The sequence below is a fragment of the Puntigrus tetrazona genome, chromosome 10, assembly GCF_018831695.1.
Source record: "Puntigrus tetrazona isolate hp1 chromosome 10, ASM1883169v1, whole genome shotgun sequence".
Classification (NCBI taxonomy): Eukaryota; Metazoa; Chordata; class Actinopteri; order Cypriniformes; family Cyprinidae; genus Puntigrus; species Puntigrus tetrazona.
This window is the reverse complement of record NC_056708.1, coordinates 12,259,710-12,283,944: the sequence shown is the minus strand read 5'-3', so window position 1 is coordinate 12,283,944 and position 24,235 is coordinate 12,259,710. Positions and strand designations below refer to the sequence as shown.

General features: G+C 37.3%; 1 protein-coding gene across 1 annotated transcript in view; it reads left to right on the top strand.

The window, feature by feature from the left end:
- Positions 1-357: 357 nt before the first annotated feature.
- The window catches only part of LOC122352422, a 66,498-nt gene continuing 42,620 nt past the window's right edge, over positions 358-24,235 (top strand). The window contains exons 1-2 of the mRNA XM_043249837.1: positions 358-493; positions 15,868-15,942. The gene's annotated coding sequence lies outside the window, so the exon portion shown is untranslated. The remainder of the gene's footprint in view (positions 494-15,867; positions 15,943-24,235) is intronic.

The window sequence follows — 24,235 nt, the reverse complement described above, 5'->3', positions numbered from 1 at the left end:
AAAAAAAAAAAAGAATATCCCTAGCATATTTGATCTAGATTAGTCTTTCTCAGTCGTGACTCTGCTTGTAGCCCACGGGCTAAGTTTCTATATAACTAACTAAACATACATTTGGGATTTGACCAAGTGGCAAACGTTCTCGTTTCTTATGGCACAAATAAATAGGTTTCCTCTGCTTTCCGTCTAGGCGAACAGCCAAGGCGACCCGCAGCCGAATGTAGGTCTCCTTTGATGCCGATAGGGGGCCAGCGGGCTCCGCCGCTAATGAACCGGAGATGCGCGTGCGGGGCCCGGGGTGTTCGGTACGGCACGGAATAACGCCAGTGGAAGAGGAACCGCGGAGGTGTACACTCGGCAGCGAGGGGTACGGGGAGAGAGAGAGGAGGGGGGAGATTGGTGGGAGGGGTCTGATATGGCAGACGTCACGGCTTGTGTAGGGGAGTATAGGCTGTGTTGTCAGCCTGGTGTCAGTCTGATGAAGATTGGCATTCAGGTAAGCTGTCATTCATTTTCAATGTCAGAGCGCGGAGCGGGCGAACACTCCAGCGTGTTTTTTTCCACTCTCGCTCTCATTACAAAAGGCAGGACATTATTCATACAGACTGGCCGAGGGCTGAGGGGAGAGAATGATAGACAGAGAGGGAGAGAGAAAGTGAGGGAAAGAGAGAGAGAGAGAGAGAGAGCGCGCGTGAGCGAGCGAGCGAGCGGGAGGGAGGAGGAGGAAAGGAACGAGTGCGATAGAAGGAGGGAGGAAGAGAGGAAAGACGGGAGAGGATGCCGTGCAGTTTGGGGAGTCTTTCTGGATGATTTTGTTTGGTGGATGGTGCGTTTGGACTTGTGAAATGTGGTGGTAATTTTTGCGCCGACATTTTTGTTGGGTTTTAATGCGCTTTTATTTCTCGGTAGAGATACACTGACTGATATTCACAACGCGCAAAAAAAATACGCATCTAATTTCACATTTAGAATCTTAATTGGGATTTGTTTTGGCATCGCCAGTGTTTCGTTTCGAGTCATTTTTCGGCTTTTAGCGAGTTTAAATATTGCCTTTTACTGTTCGTTTATTACGGGTGAGTTTTGAAACGAGAAATTGCTTGGTAAATGTTTATCTGCCGTTCAACTCCTGTGCCCAGATTGTCGCGCGCTGGTTGCGTTTAAGAAAAGAACACCGTTTGCCCGCATTATGCAAATTATAACTTTAGCGGAGTCAACTATTTAACAATGTAGGCAGATCTTGGTTCGCTTTTTTTGTCGCCAATGACAACATTTTAAACGTATTTTTTAATCGTGGTATGTGAAACTGTAATAAAATTTTAACGAAGAATAATATTGTTTTAAGTTTGGTTGATGAACAGTACACTACTGACAGTAATAACTGTGTTTGAGAGGCGTTCTGTTGTTATGGTTACCACTTCGCTGTTCTTTTCGCGACTATTTATCGACTTTTGAAACTACGTAGGCTGCTCTCAGGTTTTTGCTTTAAATCGTTGATTAAAAGAACGTCTATGTACTTTTGAGGTCCATAATCTTTTTTTTTTCTTCTTCTTCTTGTGACGCTTGTAGGCATCCTCCCCAAACTCCCTTCTGGTTGCTTGTAGGTAAATTGCCATAATAAACACATGTATAGTATTACAAATACTATTAGAAATGTGTTTGATGTAACTAGTACGCTTGTTGTAGTTCATCTGTTTATAAAAATAAAGTGTCGGTTTAATGGCTCTTTGCTACTGCTGCTATCTTTTTTTTTACTGTGCATTTTTTTTTTTTTTATAATTTGGCTGGCAAATCATGTGGTATTTATCACTCTCATGTGCATATTAGATTTGTTCTCTGATTTGTAAAACATGAAGCTAATTGTTCCGTTTTGACAACATTACATGGTTTTGTCAACGATTAAGTTCCTCATTGGATATAGACTTGTTCCTTCGTAAAAGTTTAATGACTTTCACTTGTTTGAGGCATTAAACAACCTGTTTTTTTCCTGTAAATTTAGCTTCCCTTAAAAAAAATAACTGAGGCTGAAAACAGGGAACATCGTAAAGGTCTTCGTAAAGTACGAAACTGGTGACAAGGCTTTCAAATTTTGTAAAAACGTCTGGGTTGTTTGCGGTTTACACCTGTTTGCAAGCTTATAAAATACTAATTCATTTGTGCAAACTTCTATTTATTACACAAGATAATCCTTCAGACATGCTTTACATTAGTATAACTGCAAGTGAGCACTGTTTCATAATTGATACATTGATTGGATAATTTGCAATGTTCAGTTCCATTCTCTGCAAGAAGATTGTCAAATCCTTTTTCTAGTTAATACGTACATGAGGTAGCCTATACATTAACACCCTTCACTGTGCTATTTAGGAAAAAGCTACAGGTAAATGCTAAATTCTGAATGCATTTTAATAAAACACTTTCTTGACGCTTTTGAATAAATAACACTCTCATCTTTCCGTTCCGAGGCTCAACAAAGTGCAGATTTGAATCGCTTAGAATTTTAATAGAAATATTACTGCGCACAACTGTAGCTGGCTGTAGCATTTGTTAAAGGAAAACGTAAGAGTGACATTGCATGTCCATTTTCCGCCCAAAGTCAAATTTCATTTAATCAGCTGTTTTATTTCAGCGGTGCAAGCGATCACGGGGCTGTAATGTTTTGTCTGGAAAGATAAAAGTTGTTGGATGGGGCTAATTTAAATGCCGAGATCCCTGCTGGGATCTTAATTGATGATTTGTGTCGCGGGACAAGCTGCCCAGGGGCAAAAACTGCAAACACAAAATACTCCGACTTTATTTGCATATTCCCCTTCTCCACATTACGAGCAAATTACAATCTGAGGTTCAATACTGCAGGACCCGAAGCTCTTTTGGTCTAATCACTAATAAAATGACTCAGTCGCTCTAAATGAGGGAAGTAAACTGAGCAAAGAAGATTGTAAACCAATTGCGATGCTTCTTGACTTCCATAAAGCTATTTAGAAAATTGTCTTCCGTTCGAATGCGTCATTTTTGATGCCAACCCTAGCACTAATAATTCAAATGCCCATTGTTCTACGGGTCTCATTTGGATTTTCAGATCCTCATGTTATTTGTCTGTTGACAGTTAATGAGACACTGTGCGCGATAAAAAAAAAAAAGCAGGCTCAAATGAGAATTATTCATCGGCGTGTAGTCTGCTGGGGTCTCGCGTGTTCAAGGTGAAGCAATATGAGGCTACATTGTTCTTCGCTCTTCTTAGATGCACAGAGACAGAGCTCTGTTGTTACAGGCTTCCACCGCTAAGCCTTTGCTGATCCTGATGGCTCTCCGAGGAGCGTGGGCCTGTTATTGCTGTTGCAGGGCTGTGCATCCAAATGACCTCGCTGCGCTGCTCTCCTACCGCTAGGCTCGGCGGTCAAACTCCTCTCCTGGGATCTGGAGGTAGGGGAAGATTTGCTCGATTTACATGTGTGCAGGCACTTAACGGTCACCCGTAGCCTGGTGCTCACATCACAGGCCGTGCTGTTTTCATGTCACCCCGGCCTTGGAGAGAGACGTGGCATTATGTGTTGGAACTGACGTTGATTTGATTTACGAGAAAACACATTTGAATATGCCAGTCTCCAAAAAGAAGCACTGATCTGATGTTTACAAATGTGATGAAGTCGTCCTTCGGTGTGCATGTCAGCACTTGTCATGCACTTAAATAGATGCCGCCAAATGACGAATGACTTGATGAAAATCTGCCCTTGACTGTCCTCATGCACGTGTTTATATCTGCTGCATTTGAAAAGCTGGAACAAAAATTATAAATGAAAAAAGGTTCATTAAACAGGAATGTTCAAGCAGGAATATTTAGCACTAAAACTTTCGCATGAAACTTGTCCAACAAAGTTTGTACTCCACACACGAGTGGTATAGTGTTTGAAATTTTGCTGACGTTAGCTATAGTTATTATTTTAGTTTTGCTGAGATATTGTTATAGTTTGTATGCATGTACAAATTTGAATCCATTTTTTATTTTCCATTTTATCAATTTGTTGTTTTCTCATTTCTATTGTTTTTTAATATATGTCTATTTAGTTTTCATATTTATTTAATTACATTAGTAATTAAAATGATTAATGTTAAAATGAAAATATCATTTTATATCAGTTTATTTCAAGTAATTTGTTTTAATAGTAATTTATCTTTTTAGTTTTAGTTAACTATAATGACCATCAAACAGGGTCCATGTGGGTCTTTAAAAACTTTAGGTCATAAAAAGTCATAAATATCTTAAATGGTATAAGAAAAGTCATAATTAGCATTTTACAAAGGTCTTACATTTTTAATAAAAAGAAACAAGAATCACAATATAGATACATTTGTTAATTGCTCTCTAATGTTGTTTAAATGTTGTTTTATTAGTATTTATTTGTGCATGTTTGAAAAAAAAAAGCCACTTTTAGAAACCAGAATATCATATAGTGATTTGTGGGTGGGATCTTTTAAATCTGAGCCATGAGTACCGAGCAACACCTTAGCAACTGCATACCAATTCCCTGACAACCACTCACGCATTGCTGTGACTTTTAAAGTTTCTTAAGGAAAAAACATTTTCAGGTTGTTTTCTTTACAATAATAATAAAGTATTATTATTATTATTATCTCATGCAAATGACAGACAAACTTGTTCATAAGAACAGAAATAATTACTTCACCAGGATCAAAAGCAGAGTCAAATTAGCAGCAGCTTATTATTAATTCTGAATTTAAAAACCTTGAACAAGACTAAACCTCCAAGTGCCTTTGTTCTTATCTCTAGTGGAATGCTGATAATCCAAATAAATGTACTCAGCGTCACTGAGGGAAATACGAACACTTCCACCAAATCCTGAATTTATTATATTTCCGAGTACTTTCTCAACACAAAGGTTGAAAATATTTTATTTGAATTCAGTTTGAGATCAAAGTAGGAAAAAAAAAACCCTACCGAAGACCAATTCATAACTCCCCCCCCCCCTCTAAATATATAAATATATGCATGAGTATAATAACCAGTCAAATTAAAATAATGTGCTAGAGGCAGGAGAGTGCTTGACTAAGGTTGAGAGAGAATGATGTTTAATATTTTCTCTATTAGAGCGAGCATGAGAATTGTAGTTCTCACGTGTTTTACACATTTCATATGTTGGTGTCATTTGGCGCGACTGGAGAGAGATAGATGTTCTCCAGCGGTGCATTGTGTGCATTTCGCTCTCCTGTCTTTTGGAGTGCAGCGTTTTTATTAGAGCTGAAATAGTGCATTGAATTCTCATCTATTACTGTAAAAGCCATCTTCTCTGAAAGTGGCATCTCGCTCCGTCCCGTTTCAATGACATCATTCATAAAGGCATGTTTTTCTCCCATTCACACTTCCTGCTCTGTCCTCTGGAGCATTCAAACACAGACCACCATTGATTCCAACCACCTGATTTCATTTGGACCTTTGACACCGAGCTATATCGGAGTTTCCTCTCCCGCTGATCTATTTGTGCATCTTTTGTTGTGCTTCGAACAGAACCCCCCACGTTTCCATCATTCTCTTTCAAGCTCAGAGCCACTGAAAGCCATTGATCGCTAGCTGTATGTGTGCAAAATGCCTGTAATGGCGTCAGTACATGACAGAATCACTTAACAGCAAAGACTGAGTTATCCCTCCTTTCATTAATGCATTGGAATGGTTTTCCTTATAGAGAGGGTGAGTGACTCCTGAATAGCGTCTAATTCACTTGCTTTAAAAAGATTATTAATGCGCATCAATCCAGATAAATGGATCTGAGGTTTATTTGCAAAGTGGTCTATCTCAGCTAGTTTTATTGGCCTGTTGCTTTGCAAATAAATTTTTCTTTTGCTTTCTAATAAAATGCATTAGGATGGAGCAGCCTCTGGGACGCCATAAAGCACCTGGCTTCCCAGTGGCTTTAGCCGTGGTCTTTTGATTTACAGCTTGCAAAAGTTTTTCTTCTTGGAAACTGTTTCTTTTTTTCTTCTTCTTTTAACTGAGGCCACTAATTCCAGTTTAGCTTGGATATTTTAGGGGCTACTGGTTCTTTCAATAATCCTTTAAGGCTATAAATCTCTGCAGATATACACACACACACACACACACACACACACACACACACATATATATATATATATATATATATATATATATATATATATATATATATATATATACAGTATATACAGTATATATACAGTATATATATATATATATATTATAAATACAAATTATATATATGTTTTATATATCTACATTTTTACAGGTTTTGGAGAAAACACTTGGTACGTAATGAAATTTATTATTAAAAGTGTTCCATAATACACTGAAAAAAATGTTTAACTGAAAAATTGCTAGTAAATTTTACAAACAATCACAGAGAAACTCAAATAACACTAATTTTAGTAGAAAAACTCAGGGTACATTGTAAAGAAAAGACTTTCTGGATTTATTTGTGTTTTTTTTTCTGATATATATATACGTTTGTGTATTTATATACACACATACATATTTTATGCCAACAATAACAATAATGTTTGACAGCACCAGTATTAATACTTTTACACATTTATGTATATATTTTTGATAGCTGCTGAAATACTATTTATAAAAAAAAAAAATTGCAAGGCTTTTTTAAAATAGTTTTTAGGGGAAAAGACAGAATGCAGAGAAACTGCAGTAAATTGTTTCCATAAGTTAGAGGGAATGGATTTGGGAATGTGTGGAAATCTGGACCACAGTGACTGCTCTGATCTCAGCGGAGATTCATTTCTGTGTTAATATATCAAAGTAGCTATATGAGCAAAATGATACAGGAGTTCCTATAGCATCAATAAAAACACGCTTTTCTCAAGGGAAGCTCTTATTGTTATTATACTTCACTGGCTGCAGCATAATCTTGTAAAGTGTTGTAACGTCCCTAAATGATTAATTCTAATAAGTGAAAAATCGCTGTGCAATTTAAGTGTTGAAAAAGTTGCTAATTCGTCTATTATTTATCTATTTATATATGTACTTGTTTTTATCAGTCCAGCAGTGCGAGTGTTCATCATTATATCTGAATTCCTCAGAGCTCAGTGCTGTTTAGCGCTGCTGGTGGGTGATATTTGATACATCAGTATAAGCAGCACGATTTTAGGCTGCGGGGTGCTTTGCCTTCCTCGAGCACATGAGAGATTTCACACACACACACACGCGCGCGCTCGCACACACCAGCTGCTTTATTGCGTTCGTACAGTATGTGCCGACAGTTTTGGGAAAACCTCATGTCATTTCAGATTTAAGAGGCGGTTGCAGTCGCCAACAAAAGGCCTCAGCAACATATTTTTGGCTTTCTAATGGATGTTCCAACTATGCTAAACCACATATCGCTGCTTCTCGCTCGGGTTTGTTTTTAGGGGCCCCATAAGGCATAAAGTTGTTTCCTTTCAAGTGGAGTGTAAACATATAAAAGGTTGCAGACTGAGTGTGTTCTGGCTGTAGTGTTTGGAAATATCTCTGAACATTAAACAATCTTTTATTCCCAAAGCAGTTACTTCACAATAAACTAGCACATTACTGTAGCGTTTCCCAACTGTTTTGGTCTTATGTAGCCCCACAGCCTCATCAACAAGACTCATGTTGTACCTCTGCATCAGCACCAAACTAGAAATCTTTTTGGATATCATTCTGAACTATAATTAATGCAATTAGAAGGCAAATATATATATATATATATATATATATATATATATATATATATATATATATATACATTAGGTGCAACGAATAATGGATGATCCATGTTCTGTACGGATTGGTTCGGCATGCATGTGATCCACAGAACTAAATGTGTGTAAGTTTTAGGTCCGTGCATTTAGTCTTAAAGAGACAGCAGCCTAGAAGTACCTGATCCTTTAATCAAGCTGGTGAACGAAGAATCATCTGTATTTGATTTATTCAGTAAACGGCATTGTGTTGTTTTATACTTAATTATTACATTTCCTCACCTGAATACTACTGTTACTGTCTTTATATAGCCTACAATTTTAGGTTGTAAGCTACTCATCTATGCTTGTAATTTGTGCAATTATTCTTGTGGTATTGATTTTAGTAGTTAAGCTAGTAGTTTCTGCTGGGGTATAGAAATCCTTAAATTAGTAATAAATAAAAAGCAAACTTTTTTTTTTTATTATCCAATCCATGATTCAAAATCTGTAGCATGATACATTTTTTTTACATGTGAATATCACTTCAAATGAGACCTGATCATCCCAGGTGTGTGTGTGTGTGTGTGTGTATATATAAAATCAATATAATTATATATTAAAAAGAATTAAAATTAATTGCATATTTTTAAGTACATTAATATCTTGGTTATATATAACACACACACACACATAGACACATAAAATAAATATAAATTATATTATAAAATATAATTAGCATTATTTGTTTTATTAAATATATTAATATTTTGGTTCTTCATTATGAAATATATATATATTTGCATGCATATACTTCATATTCCTTTTTTATTTTGAAAACATTTATTTTTATTATATAATATAATGTTACATTATATCAAAAGCCGTCATGTTCTTTGCAGTGCACCTTCCCCGTTGATATGAATGGATAAACTCTGCTGTGTAGGTGACCTTACTGAATTGACTAGTTGATGATCTTACGGACAGACGCCTGTACTTCAGTTTTCTCCAGCTGCTAGCCGTGAGACTTCTGGTGACTGTTCAATTGAAAACTTAGAGGGAGATAAATATAGCAGACGAAATTGTGCCCCGCTTTGTGTGAAACTCTAGAAACGGATGGTCTTCGGAGAAATCATCACTTGCCATACGGGGGATGATATTAATGCGAGCCCACAAACACTGGGTGCGATAACAGCCAGGAGACTGATCAGCGATGCATCAGCCATTTATCGACCACAACTGCGTGGAAAACAATCTCGTGCTCCCTGACTGTTAGAACTTTATAGCGTTGCCCTTCAGAAAGGACTGATGACAGCTCTGAGCTAAAAGTGAAACATAAACAGCTGCTGCCCCAGAGTGTGGGGGAAATGTAGACGCATGCATGTGGCGCTCTGCCATAGCCAGGGTAGGATGACACAAGTTTTTGGTAAGAGCGAGGACAACGAATGTCCTCACCGTTAGGGAGAGAAGTCGGGCCCGTGCACCCAGGTGGCTAATACATCCTTGCCGGATTTGGAACAGAAGTGCGAAGCAATGCGCAGAAGGTGGCAGTAATGCGAAATATGGCGTACACCTGCCTTGTGTATTTCTGTCGCGTCGCAGTCCACGGTTCGGCTGGTCGTATGCGCTCGAGAGGTATTTATAAACCGATATAGACACTTAATATAGCTCATCACACCTTTTAGCTCAGCTGACTTTAGCAATAAACACAACTGGCCTGAGCGAGAGCGAAAGGGTTAACCTTTTCCTTCCCGTTAGAAAAGGAGGGTGGAAAAACAGAGTGAGAGGTCATGGTGAATGCATATAGGGTAGGGGAATTCCTCACTGTCCTTCCTAAACCTACCAGTATTATACAGCTTCAGTGGCAGCCGAAAACCTGATAAATGGTACTTTCGACTAAATTAAAAACTTATTATTATTGTTAGTTTAATGAAAGGATTTTGTGTCTTTAAAAAAATTTCAACGCGATGAACTAAATAGCTGCTGCAATCTCAAATCGGAAATTAGCAGAAACTGTCATATATGTGCATTATTTTTGCACATATATGCACAGAAAACTCATCATTTTGTAAATAAAAAGTTTAAAAAACATTTTTATTATTTATTTATTTTTATTGCCTTTTAGTGAAACACTAAAATGTTTAGAGCAGTGTTATTTTAAGTTTATTTATATTCTTATGTATTACGTATATTTAGCTTTTTATATTTTGAATGAGTTTTTAATTTTAGTTTTTGTAGTTCTATGTAAAAATACTTTTAACATTTGTAATTTATTTGTATTTCAGATTTAGTTTTATTTTAGTTAGTAATAACAATTTTTTTTCAGGTAGCTGGCAAGGGAACAACAAGTTTACGTTTTTAGATATTTATATTTTATTTATTCCTTAAAAATATATTTAATTTTTAATCAAGTTTATTTAATTTGAACTGTACAGTAAAGCACGAGATTAGCAATCCCTGTGTCTTGGGTTCGATTCCCAGGCAAAGCAAGAACTGATATCTGATGCGTAGCTTGCAGCGCTGCTTTGGAAAGCAGAAAGCATCTGCCACATGCATAAATGTAAGATACTTGTATGCCTATTACCTATAAAATAGCTGCCTGGGGACAATACCAAGATGGCCGCTGAGTGAACTGAAAGGGACTAACTCATCTGGTGTAATAGTATCGACAGATTACTGATCTTTGTTAACGCATTACTGTAAGAACACATGTATGTATAATAGTAGTGCACATTTATAGTGTCTTAACACTGATGCTTGCATAGTTGATTTTCTGGCCTTAGACTGCACGTATGTGTTTCTGTGATCCTGCACGTGTGTGTGTCTCATCTTGTGTGTAAGCGACAGACTCATGAAAATCATCTTAAGCCAGGGAATCTGCTGAAAGCTCAGCGCCTGACTCTCCCGCGTCCCAGCTCTCATTCCTGAAGTCCCAGGACAGGAAGCGGAGCGAGCTGCAGGCCTTAGAGAGTGTCTGGGTTTGGGCAGATGGGAGCTGGAGTTTGGCTGAGGGCCAGAGAGCTCCGGTGAGCGGAGAGAAACGAAACAGCATATGAGCTCAGGGATGCATATTCCACACAGCAAGGTGACCATCAGCTTTTGTCGTGGTAGTTTTAGTAATATAATGATCATTTGTAATATTTACCAATAATTTTAGTAAAAAAAAAATACATAATTTTTTTTTTTTACTTATATGATGAAAAATAATGGATAATGAGGAATAAGTATTTTTAACATTGATAAAAAATAAGACTTTTTTTTAGTAGAATGACTTTGATCATGTGACACCGAAGACTGGAGGAAGGCAGTTTTGCCAGGACAGGAATAAATTAAATTTTAAACTATATCAAACTGTAATAATACAGTATTTTACAAAAGTACTGTTTTACTGTATTTCTCATCAAATAAATGCAGCCTTAATAAGAGTAGTGTGCGTGTGAAAAAAAGGCAGTTTTAAATATTCTGTATTTCTGAAAACAATCAACTAGAAACACCCAGTTTACATTTACTTATTAAAATATGGTCGTTACGATGCAACATAGTGCTTCTGCTCATCATCGGCTTTATAAAAATGTGTGATTCTTCCATTAAGAAGGCTGGCTGTTTTAAAGTTCCCATAAAGTCTTCTCTGAAAGTCTGGGGAAAATAAAAATTTCATGGTGAGGTGGTGTGCCATTTAAAAGATTTAGAAGGATTTGTTTCGGATAAGAGCCTGGATCTACCTGTCTCATTGCTACGTCTGAAGATATTTTTAGCAGTTAAGTCTTTCTCCTGTTTGGATTTCCGTAGCTCACTAGAAGCTGCGACCAATATTCCGAGATTCAGATGGAGCGAAATGAGAGGGAGAGCGTTGTTTTGACACGGAGAGCACAGCGTATGCTTCATTAAGCGCTAATATTGTTTCGTTAGTTTGTGCGTCGTTCTGAAAGGTAACAAAATAAACTTTTGCTTCATGCAGCATGTGCGTTTGTTTTGTTCTCAGTGTGTATATATTTAAGCTTAATGTGTCTGCGTGTTGCCTCATATTCCTCTTGTTGTGTCTAGAGCGGCCTCCTCTGTCAGCTGCACGCTGGTTTAATGTGAAGTTTAAGCTTCTCGTGACGCCAACTAGAGTCTAGTTACACTGGTGGGAATACCTGCTATTGTCCAGTAAATCCCTTCTAATTCCCAGGAATTCTGCTTTCATTCCACTCAACCTCCTCGGCCCTGCCACACTTCCATAAGTTCCTATAAGTGATTTTAAAGAGACTCTCTCCGCCATGATGCCTTTTAAAGCTATTGATAGTTTTTAAAAGATAGACCCCGACATGTCAGGCTGTGTGGTTTTTAACCTAACGGTGTTATTGTGAATTCAGGGTGTTCCACAGGGCTGTATGTTAGCACCCATTGTATTTTCTATATAGCATATATGAACGAAATATAACATCACTGGTCACTTATGCTGATAACATGGCCTTGGTGAAAAATTCCTGGCTACTTATAGGCAGTTTGTTAATTCTGTGGTCCTCCGGTTCCTAGAGAGTTAGCTGCAGTTAAATATAAGATTAAAGTTGTGTTGTGAGAGATTTCCTTCGTTTAACACTCATCATACTTTATGTGAACCACTTAAGCTATTGGGGCAAGTAGTAGAGTAGGCTGAGACCTTTTCATATTCGGGCACTGAGATTGATAAGCATCTATCTTTTGCACAGCAGTCAAATGGTGTCTATACGAAAGCTGAACAGCAATGGTCTCTTTTGAGAAAGTTAAAAGGCATATTATTCTGACTGCTATGTCCGGATTTTTTTTTTTAGAAGTGTTTTTATTGAATTAATTGTGGTTTTGTTGTTTTTTTTGTATCGTGTATAAGGGAGCCTGTTATCTAAGGTTACTTGCGCTTGCTAACAATATTCAAAAGTTACTGTTTTATCAAATTGTAGTAATTGTTGTGATGCCAAATCACAATCTTCTGATAAAGACAAAGAGGCTGTCATTCTTTCAGACGTTTTTGACGACTGCCATCAGGCGTTTCTTGCTGCTTTTTCATACATTGTGCAGAAATACAATTACGCCCTAATGTTACACACTTTATTAGAGGAGAGACACACGGAATATGAATTGTTCCGCGGTTGTCATAGTAACAGGAAGTTCTAAACCCCCAGGAGCAAATGTTGTTCTCGCAGTCTTTGAACAGCTGGGGGGCTGTTACTGGCAAGGCATTGTGGGTAATTACCACCTAAACCTTGCATTTCTTGGGTCAAAATCAAGAGGGTTTAGAGTTTGAGATGAGTCATTGCGTTTAATGTGTGTTGATCTAATGACTGCAGTAGTCTGTGTAGTCATATTTATTGGTCACACTTTATTTTAAGGTCCAAATCTTGCTATTAACAAACAATTAACTACAGCTTTTACCTCGGTAAACTCCTAATTTGCTGCTTATTAATAGTTAGCAAGGGAGTTGTTAAGTTTAGGTATTGGGGATATAAAATATGGACATGCAGAATATGAGCTGTATAAAGAACTAATGAAGAACCAATATGTTAATAATAGGCATGCTAATAAGCAAACAGTTAATATTCACAATCGGTCCCTATACTAAAATGTCACCTATTTATTTTAATAGGAAAATTAAGGCCAAATAGACAAGAATAGCTACAATATAACACTAGAGAATCTCATCTCTTATGCTGATGATACACTGAGCAACTTTTTGAGCAACTTGTTGCCGTAATTATCCATATAAAAACTGGTGAGAACTGAGAACCCATTCTCAATTGAAAAGGAGGCCAAGCAAAAAAAGTTGCCTGACAAAATTGCTCAAAAAGTTGCAGAGTGAATCATCAGCCTTAAACTTTTCTTGTCCAAAAAGCAATCTGGCATTGGTAAAATATCCTAAACTGTATTACAATGAAAACTGAGTGTTTGATGCGATAAACGGTAGTACTAGAATTTGAATGAACATTAGCAGTTACTAGGTGTAAGTGTGCTGACTATTTGTGTTGGTGTAAACAGGACTTGGGTTTAAAATACTGTGAGAAAAGGAAGATGATTTGGAGGTATCTAGAGTATTGACCAACAGTGACTAACAAACAGTTTGATATTGACCACCTTAACTAGACCACCATGTACCATAGCAGGGTGCAACATCAATGCTTGTAGCAAACTCAGCATGCAGCGTTCACACCTGTGCTGAAAGTAACCTGTTTATTGATATTTTCCTTACAATCACAAGTAGCCTCCCAAGTGGTATGTAAAAAAAATAACAAGCTGAGAAGTTTGAGAAGTAAACTGATCTTCATAAAATCAGTAAATTTTAAAAGTATTAAATGAAGCTGAATAAAATACAGATATTGCAGGAGAAACAAAAAATGTTGCCTCCTCAACTAACTGAAAGGAAATAAATTTAAAGACCTGTTCACACCAAGAATGATAACTAAATTGATTCTCAACTATAGTTATCATCCCTGGAGTGAACATCCCTTAAGTTTAAGTACTAAAATTACTAAAACTGAAATAAAACTAATTTAAAGTCAGTCTCTCTCTCTATCTCTCTCTCTCTGTGTCTGTTCTCTGTGTGTGTGTGTGTGTGTGTGTATACAATGTTGGGGAAAGTTATTTTTAAAAAGTAATGCATTTCAATAGTGCGTCACTCCCTAAATAGAAATTAATTTCATTACTTAATTACTTTTTATTAAATGTAATAGATTTCTTTACTTTTGCGTTGCATTTCATATCTGGGCAGGGCTTGTTTTTTTGTTTTTAATATGGAAGTTCTACTTTTGGCAAAATAAAAGTCCTTTTAGTACATTTTAGTAAAAAAACATTGGTTTACAAAATGGGAATTAAATTACAGGATATTTATTTTATTTTATGTTTAATTTTTGCAGGTTTGTATAATATCCTGAGTTTGCATCTCACAGTTTTTATTGATTTTGAGGAACAATGAATCTGTTTTTGTGCAGGCGAGATAAGTAAATAATGTTCATATTTAGTTTAGAACTACAATAACGTCATGTTTACACACAACGCCTCTGCGCTTTTGTAAACAAAAACTAAAACAATTACACAAATACATATTTATATCATATAAATTCTTAAATAAATAGTATAGGAATAATGCTAAAATAACACTGAATCACACCATCAGACATAAGAAAGCCATCTCAGTGGGAATCAGGTCAGTCACAGAGTCCAGGTGTAAAGTCTCCTCAACCATCTCCTATATGTAGAATCATTATTCAGAGCGTCTGGAGGGAGTGCAGGAGGTCGGTGTGGAGACGGAGAGAGGCTTGAATTAGGTATTTCACTGAGGTGCTCTGTGTGCTGGAGATAGAGGTTTGTCCTAAAGTTCAACTTTCACTGGCTGTTTGAATGAGGAGTGGGAAGGGCAAGCCATAAATCTTCTCTTCATCTGGTACTGTTTGGAGGGCACTGTGGTGTGTATGAGGAACTTATTAGTGTGTATTTCTGTAAATAAGCTGTTTGTGTGTGTGTGTGGTGTCCTGGTTGTTTGTTAAGGGGCCCTGTGCTGTAGATGTGGTGGTCTGCTGCAACAGGAACGTTAATGCTTCCTCCGAGGCCGGTGAGGAACAGCATGATTAGCCCTCCAGCCCCCCGGGGGGAGCCGCTGCGCACTCTTTGCTCTAATTCACTTTGACGTCAACAGGAAGGCAGATCAGGTCTCATGAGGGGGAGAGGGTGGTGGGCTGTGGACCGTATGGATGTGTGTGGAGGGCTCTGGGGATTTTGGGAGGCTAAGGGAGGGATTACAGAACCCTAAAATGTTTTCTTTGTAGTTTGGAAGAAACCCGAGAAAGGTTTCACACGAACCTATACTGACAGACTGAAGCGTGGGGGGCTGGCCGCCATTCCCGCCCCTGTCTTTATCTTTGTTTGCCCACCTACCCAAGCTCACACACACACGCATGCAGCCTCTATTAAGACAGAACAGCAGGACAGACACATACATATACTTTCACTCAAAATATCAAATTACTTTTCAAATTGTGGGTCAGCAGGCCCGCGGGTATCACGCCGTGTCAATAAAAAAGATCCCCGCTTTCCGAAGCATGCAGTGTTGCTTATACCTAAATCAACATTTCTGCTCATTTTACAAGTTGTGCTGTAATGTGGCGGGAGTAGTGATCAGACCGTTAGACCGTTAACTGCACTCAAAAGACTTCTCCTCTTGTGTTGTAGACTGTCTGGAGGTCATTGCGCTGTCGGACCGGCTGCTGCAACTTCAGATGCCCCAATGCTGAGAACAAGCAAACTGTAAGTTCTTAAATCAACACTTCCATGTCCAATCAAAAACATACATACACGATGGTGATCTGCCTATGTAGGCATCATAGACATGCCTATGATGAGGTCATCTAAGATCAGGTTTGGGTAAAATTCTCTAAAAAAATCTCCATCCATCCATCCATCCATCCATCCCTCCCTCCCTCCCTCTCTTTCTCTCTCTCTATATATATCTATGCTATTTTACACAAATACTTCATTAGCTTAGCAACATGCTAACAACTCCACAGAAATTATGCACTTCATGTGAAAGATGCTATATTGTGTGACGGCACTTGTTTAGTCTTGCTGCCTCAGTTTTCAATCTCATTTCCGTTTATGAGGTTCAGTTTCATTTTAGGACGCTAGCAGCTGCTTATGTAGGCAGCAGACAGCAAAGCAACTCGCTAGGTGTTGGAACAGAGCCACGATTGTCGGCAGGTTCTTTTTTTCCATTTTAATGTGAGAAAGGTAAACCGAGGTTGTTTTCACAACTGCTTTTGTAGTCATGCATTAAATGCAGTTTTTCATAATCATCCATTTCCTATGGAGTTTTTTTGTCAGCATTGATAGCACATAAAATACTCTCACACTTTTGAAGATGACTGATAAATATGCAGTGTCACCTATCGAGCCGTCTAGAATATACAAACCTGTTATTTCTCCACAGTGATATTGCTCTTCTGGAGTCGCTGACTTATTCCTTGCTGGTTTAGTCAGAATTGGGCATTTATAGATGAATTTCGAAATGAATTTTCCAGCGCTTGCTGTTCGTCTGCAATCACCCCGGCTGTGTTGTTTAAGAGTTTGTTTCCTCACTTTAATAGCACTTTTTGTTATGTCCTTATAGAGTGCGAATTTGTTGGAAAACACAATTTGTGTCTTTAATGGTTCGTGGTCTCAGGGTGGAATTGCGTTGTGGATGAGTGAGAGAGGCCGAGTCTGAGGGACACGTTTGTGTGCGCGGCAATATGCAGAAGGGTTAACTCTTTGCTTTTCAGAGGGGGTAAAAGCCAGGCAAGTCTCTTTAATTGAGTGTGAAAACAGCTGGGTATCTAGAGCCATTTTCCCCCACAGCAGCATGGAAGTGACTATCTCAATATCCTCCTGACTCTAATCGCTCATAACCCCAAATTCCCCCTTTCTTTCTCTCCCTCTCGCTCTCGGAGCCCTGCCGAGGATTGTTTTACGCTTAATTTTGTTAAACCTAATGAGATTTCCCTAATTAAATCTCCTCCTGACTGGAAAGCTCTCTCTCCTGTCGAGTGAAGTGATTGTTTGTAGATCTTTTTAGACAAATAAACATTTTCGGAGCGAAAGCACAGCGCAAGAGAGATAGAAGGAGCCTGCGTCTTTTCATTTTTCCGGTAACAGCTCTGTGCTCTTGTTCAGCGCGCTTTTCTTACATGTCTTTTCACCTCGTTTTTCACCTTCTCAGTTGATCAATAGTAGTTCCTCGGGTCTCATATTACGACTAAGATGAAGTGAATTAACTTATTGTACATTATGTCAAATCTTAACCGGGAGGAGTGTTGGGGAGCAGCCAAATAAATGTAGCGATGCTATTAACTGTAGTAGCAAAACAGATATTCGGCTACCTTCAAAACAAATTCGTTTTTTTTTACTTTTAAGCCCCTTTTAACTGCGATGAATCCCTGAAGTCTGATTCCTTAGATAGTTGATTCAAATACATCGACTCGTGTGATGATTTGTTCAAACAGATTCATTTGGGATGAATTATTTAAACGAATCAGTTTTTTTTAAGCCATGCCGTTATACATAACGTTCATATATTGTGTGCAGTTTCACAAAATACAGTTTTATTTATAGATTTACAGTTTATTTATTTATGAACTTATCCAGATTTGCCGATCTGAAGCGCGACTGACCTTTGTGGCCAAGTTTTAATTTACCATCCCCTGTGCTGTGAAATAGTAGCGGTTCTAGACAGATCCACAACTGAAAGCCTCTTTTACAGAAGCAATATTGTCATTTATATAAGGTTGTATGAATATGTATGCACGTGTGTGTGTGTGTGTGTGTGTGTGTGTGTGTGCCAGGATCTTGTTTTGTGTAGAAAAGTGCCGCTGGGTGTGTCTGGTCCATTGAACTTTCTGAATAAAAGGCCTTGAGAGTATTGTTGACTGCGGTCATTGAGCTGGTATTGTGGATGCCCCATGGGAGACTATTGTGGGATTCGACCTTCTGTTTCCCGTGCCGACTCCGGAAAGCTAGTGCCAAGACGCCTTCACACACACATCACAGACACACACCATTCCAACCAGACCCTATTCTTTGCCCCCTCCTGTGGACCGTCGGGCAGTCTGCCCAGCTCTTGTGAAAGGTGCCCTCTGATTTTACCCCCTCTGATCAGGTTTCTGCCACCAGTTGCCCAGTTTGATGTGAGTAAGTAGGGTGAAGAGTCAAGGGAGATGTCCTGGCGTCTGGCACCAGCAGGCCACACACAACACCTAGATCACCGTGTGACTGTTCATTATTCGAGGGCTGGCTCGACAAAGCGTCCTTCGCGTGGAATGCAAACCGTTGTTTATTTGATTTCCAGAAAGCTCTATTTAAAACATGAAATCAAAACAAGCCGTGCACAATGCATCAGAGCATGTTAATCAAAAAGGGGAAAAAATGTATTGTGGTCTTAATTATTTTTCTTTAAAATGTAATCATTTTCTCTATGTCTGCAATCAGTTTTCGGCTGAAATAATCAAGGCTGTGGGAAAATTATACTAACTAATAATATTATAGCTTAATGTTTTTCTAATCAGCGTCCCGCCTACGCTATTTATGTCATATTACAAAGTGTTTTTGGCATCATTAAGGTACAGTGAGCTACAGTCAACCTGTCAGTTCACCGCAAAACATTTAATTTCAGCACATTCAAAAAATAAAAAGTTATAAATGCGAATTGTTATAATTGTAATTTCAGTTTCTGGAAAAGCATTACGATTCATAATGCATTCTAAAATGCATGAAAAAGCCATGGACTTTATTAAATGTATATTCATTATATATGAATAATAAAAAAAGCTAAATATAAATGTAGCTGTGAGATGCTTGAGATAAAACTGTATGAATAGCATATCACAATAAATCTGGCGTTGTTAAAGTGTGTTATCTAGCTACGTTTAGATAAAAAAATATATATATAAATTTATTGGTGAATACAGCATAATTATTATTTTTATTAATGTTGTTAATTTATTATTATGTCAGCAGAAAGAGCATTTGCAAAACAGTTCTTTATTTCTGTGTCAAGCATCATGTAAGGCAGCACTTTATTAGATCTGTTTGTATTATTGTTGTGTTTTATATTATTTTCTTGGACCTCAGAGGCTTATTATAAAGTAAACGTGGTCCATTTCGATTTCACGTTGCCATTTAATAGTGGATATAATTTTTTTTTGTTTACGTGGGCATTAACAGTACAGTACCTTGTGTCATTGAGCAGTTGATTAGTATGATTCCTTTTGCTCTTTCTATAACAATCTCAACCTCATCATCATCATCATCATCATCATCTCCACCACCCCTGGCCTTCACCCCGAGTCTGTTCCTCATCAGCCTCGATTAGCATTATGTTGATTTAGCCTAGCAGCCCCCACCAACCCAATGGAGGCTTATTAGGTTGAATATTTTTTTTTTATTTATTCCCGTTTTCTTGGGGTCCCTGTCGGCATTTCCAATTACTCTCGCCGTTCGGCTGTAATTGCCTCCGTGCTAATGGCTGCCAGACAATTGTGCTAAATGAGGTGAAGGCGCGAGGCAGCGAGCTCGACTTCATTAAGAGCTAATGGGATTTTATTGGGGGGACTGAAGACCCAGCTCATCAAAAAGGAGAGATGGAAGGAAAACAAAACAGATGGAGGAGAAGAGGCTGAGAGAGTTTTATAGGCGTTTTCTTCAGTGTCTGCTTGTCTTAAGTTATGTCGGACAAGAATGCGCAACCCTACTGTTTTACCGAAATACAGACACACTCACACACACACACACACACACACACACACACTCGCACCTCTCAAATGCACAGACACAGGCAAAACATACGCGCTCTTCTAAGCAAACATCCATGTGCCTGTAACTGATAGACACACATATAAACACATTAATATTCAACATAACGTGCATGCTTGAAAAGATGAAAGAGATGGAATTACAGTGAAGATTTTGTGATAATCTGTGCATGTCAATCTGATTACACAGATTTCTTAGATAACATAAATCGAGTGCCAAACTTTGCGCTTTAAAGTGTGCGTCACTTCTAGCTGAAAAGAGCATTCGCTTGACAGCAATCAAAAAAAAAAAAAAAAATCTCGCAGATTTCAGTTGTTAGTTTTTCACTGCAGCAGTTTTATGTCACGAGTAGATTGTTTAGATATGATGAAAGATGCAAAACGGCATCACGTCTGACTGGATGTCATATAGATGTTAAACAGCTTTTCAAATCAATGTCAGAGGAAAGATTTAATGTTCGTTTAAAGCTAACCCATAAAACACCGAAGAGTGTTTTCGTTTTAAACCTTGTTTATCTCTCTCATTTCAGCAGATTTATATCTGTGCGTGTAAGACAGAGACAGAAAGTCTTTTTGGAGCGCTAATACTAATAGAAACAACCTGACATAGATAGCAGTTCCTTAGTGGGTGATTTAACTGTCTTTTGTCATGCTGTTCTGCTTAAAACAAACGCACTGCTCTGTTAGTGTTTTCGGGGTTTGGCTCTACAGCATGTTTACTGAGAACAGATGCTCTTCTAACTTTTTGAACACTAGCTGTGCACACTTGTTTTTGTCGTTTACCATTCTTCATTTTTATTGTAATGTTTTCCATAAGGTTTTGCTTTAAAGACACCACTTTAGTTGATTTAAAATATGGTCATAAACTCTTATTTTTTGCGACTACTTTTATTATATTTGTATGCACAATATCATTTCTATAAGTAGAACGGTTATTTTATTTTGTTGCCATAACTCAAGATCACATAAAATGGCTTGACAAATGCAGACAGCTAAATAGGACGTTGTGCAGAACGTGTCGACAGGTTCATCATTTTCTAATTGCCAAGTCACAGCCATGAACACGTTTTTCTACTTTCTGTTCAATTATGATGTTATTGTGGGAGTGACATTCTCTTTGCTTGGACCAAATCCGTTTAGCGCGGATTGAGAATATTTTTAGAAATTAAGGTTTCACAGTATTTGGGACAAGTTTATTAGTACTCTCTAGGTGGCTGAAATTTTTTTCAATTGATTTACATAGCAGTAAAACAAAGCAAATTTTAAGCGAGTCTTAAGACAGAGCAAATAATCTTTTATATGAGTTTAGCATCAGTTTAGCTCTACCTGTCACTGCTGCGTGCATCTGTGTGCTCAACCACAGGCCAGCTGCTAAACTGATTCAGAGACAGTGTTACCGTGTAATCGGGTTATCTCCGAGGTGGAAAAGAGAGGAAAATCTATGCCCTGATTAGATAAAAGGCATAGCTTCCAGCCATAACATCTAACCATAATATGACATCGGATAGGCTCTGGCAATGTGAAAAATAGGTCTCTGTTTTTGTCATCCACTGTTTCTTTATTTATTTACTGTAATTTTAGATTTTAGAGGGGAACATCTGTTTTGATTTGAATGTCGGATAACGACGGTTTAATGGATCATGCTATGGATAGAGTGAAGAACCGTGGGATGTTTGTGATTGATGTGGATGGGAGATTTGAGTCACCGCTCTGGTTTTTCAAAATAGTCTGCCGGGGAATTTTTCAAGAAAAGGGTAAGAGTGAATTTGAGAATTTGGTGAAGAAGCAAGTCAAAGATATATAAAATATGTATAAATAAATAGTCATAACTTGGTTGGACTAGTGGGTGTTAAGCTTATAGTTTGTGAGGTATAACGTACAGTCAATATAGTCATCATCAAAAAAAAGGTACATAAAAAAAAAAAAAAGTAAAGTATACTCAGATTATTTTATTTTTGAACTTTACAAATATATGAAACTGCCAAACAAATTGTTTTGCCATTTAAAATGAGATTCTAAAACAAATGAACACACAAATGATTAAATAGATATATTAGCAAAATATGAATGATTAACTTTCTCACTCTTTTTCACATTTCTTCCACGGAATAGAAAATTAGTTGATTATAAGCTATGAAGTTTTAAAAAGGAAAATGGTTTTTACAATAAATAGCATTTTACTTTCATTATGTGGAAAAGAGAGGATCATTTTATTTTATTTTAGAGAACATGGAATAATATGAGAGAAAAAAAACTAAAAACTTCATCTATATAATTGTTTTCCAGGGGCAACAGTCAATTAAACAGTTTATTTTCAAATATTTGACTATAGAACATCATGATCAGAATCAAGTATTCCAGCTGGAAGAGCAATAATAATGTCTAATATTACTTTTCCCCTTACCTCTTGGTTACATCAGCAGAAAAAGATATTTTGATGAAACTTTATGAAAGTATTTTGGGTCTTTAAAGTAACATGCGCTGATGAATCATGCGCAATAAGAGCAGCAACATTTTCATTAAGAATGTAAATGGGGTCAATTTTGCTTTTATGTTGTCTATAACAAGAAACAGAGGGCCTTAGGTTGAATTCTCTGCTCGAATTGATATATTTTTGTAGGTATTGATAAAGAAATGAGAGAGCGGGTGGCTGAACCAATGGGTGAGTCAGAGCGAGGAAGAAAGAAAGTAACCCTGTCCCGGCGCTAACAGCTGTGTTGCAGCTGCCAGTGGCTCCTGCTGAGGGTGAGCAGCTCAATTCTCCAGGGTCAGATCTGTGGTATGGTGGTATCCGTGGCAACGGGCTTTGGGCCTGTGCGGCAAGAACAATCCTGCCTCAGAGAGCCGAGCTCTGTGCTCTGAGCTCAACACACCGGAATGTTCTACACCAAGAGAGGGAAAATGGTGCCGAGCAAGAGGGTGAGGGATGGAGACAGACACGAGGTCAGAGAGAGTGAAAAAATGAGAGAGCAAGAGGGGTCAAGAAAGCAACAGTCACCCTTCAGGGAAATTGACATTAACGTAAAAGAAAGTATTATATAATATTATTGTGTTTGTGTGTATATATATGTATATGTGTGTATATATATATATATATATATATATATATATATATATATATATATATATATATATATATATATATATATATATATATATAAATATGATAGCAACAATTATTATACTGTAGCAACAATTTAGGACAGTCCTTTTCACAAAGTCGCATGTTAATCGTTACATTTGACACACAAACTTCCTGCTCAAGCAATTCAATTAAGAATGCTGCCTTATGCAGCACTACTGAGCAAGCTGAAGGTATGATGAAGTCATTTTTAGTGTTTAATAGAGGTCTAGATGATCGTAGTTAGTTGATTATTTGCTGTATTGTTTGTTGCTGATCAAGTTGTTCTAACTAAAAATGATGTCAGGAGATCGGTCCCAATAAGATTGTGTTTCATTGTGAAATAGACACAGTATTAAGTATTTCTGGCAGTTGTGGTGGTATCACTCTTCTGTATTTGTGGTAAAACTGCTGCCTAAGACATATTATTTCTTGGATATCAGATAGTATGGTCATTCAGTCACAATGCATTTTTCATTCCACTGTGGTACTTTTCTTTTCTATGTCCTATGAATGTCTTTGAATTCTATCTCTATCTCTATCTATATCTCTATCTATATCTATCTATCTATCTATCTATCTATCTATCTATCTATCTATCTATCTATATATATATATATATATATATATATATATATATATATATATATATATATATATGTGTATGTGTGTGTGTGTGTATGTGTATGTGTATGTATGTATGTATATATATATATATATATATATATATATATATATATATATATATATATATATATATATAAATACATCAAAGACATCCGTGGGGCATATACTTTTATATACATATACTTGGCTAGTGCTTGCTGTAGCAATTGCAGTGCACTTCAGCAGTAACCTTCAACTTTCCCCAGCTCCACCTGTTTAGATCTGCTACATAGTGATTCATGTATGCTACATGGGGGTCACTTCATATATGCTATATGTGCCGCAGCATTATTTCTGACATGCTCACAGCAGCGTGCATGTATTGGCAATAGCAGTCAGTACAAGTAAGACTTTGTACTCAGGGACTCAATCAAATAAAAATATTTAATAAAAGAATAGAACAAATTTAGTCACAGAAGGGGTTAAATGTTGGAAGTTAAAAAAAGTGGTCTTGTCTGAAGAAGAAATAGAC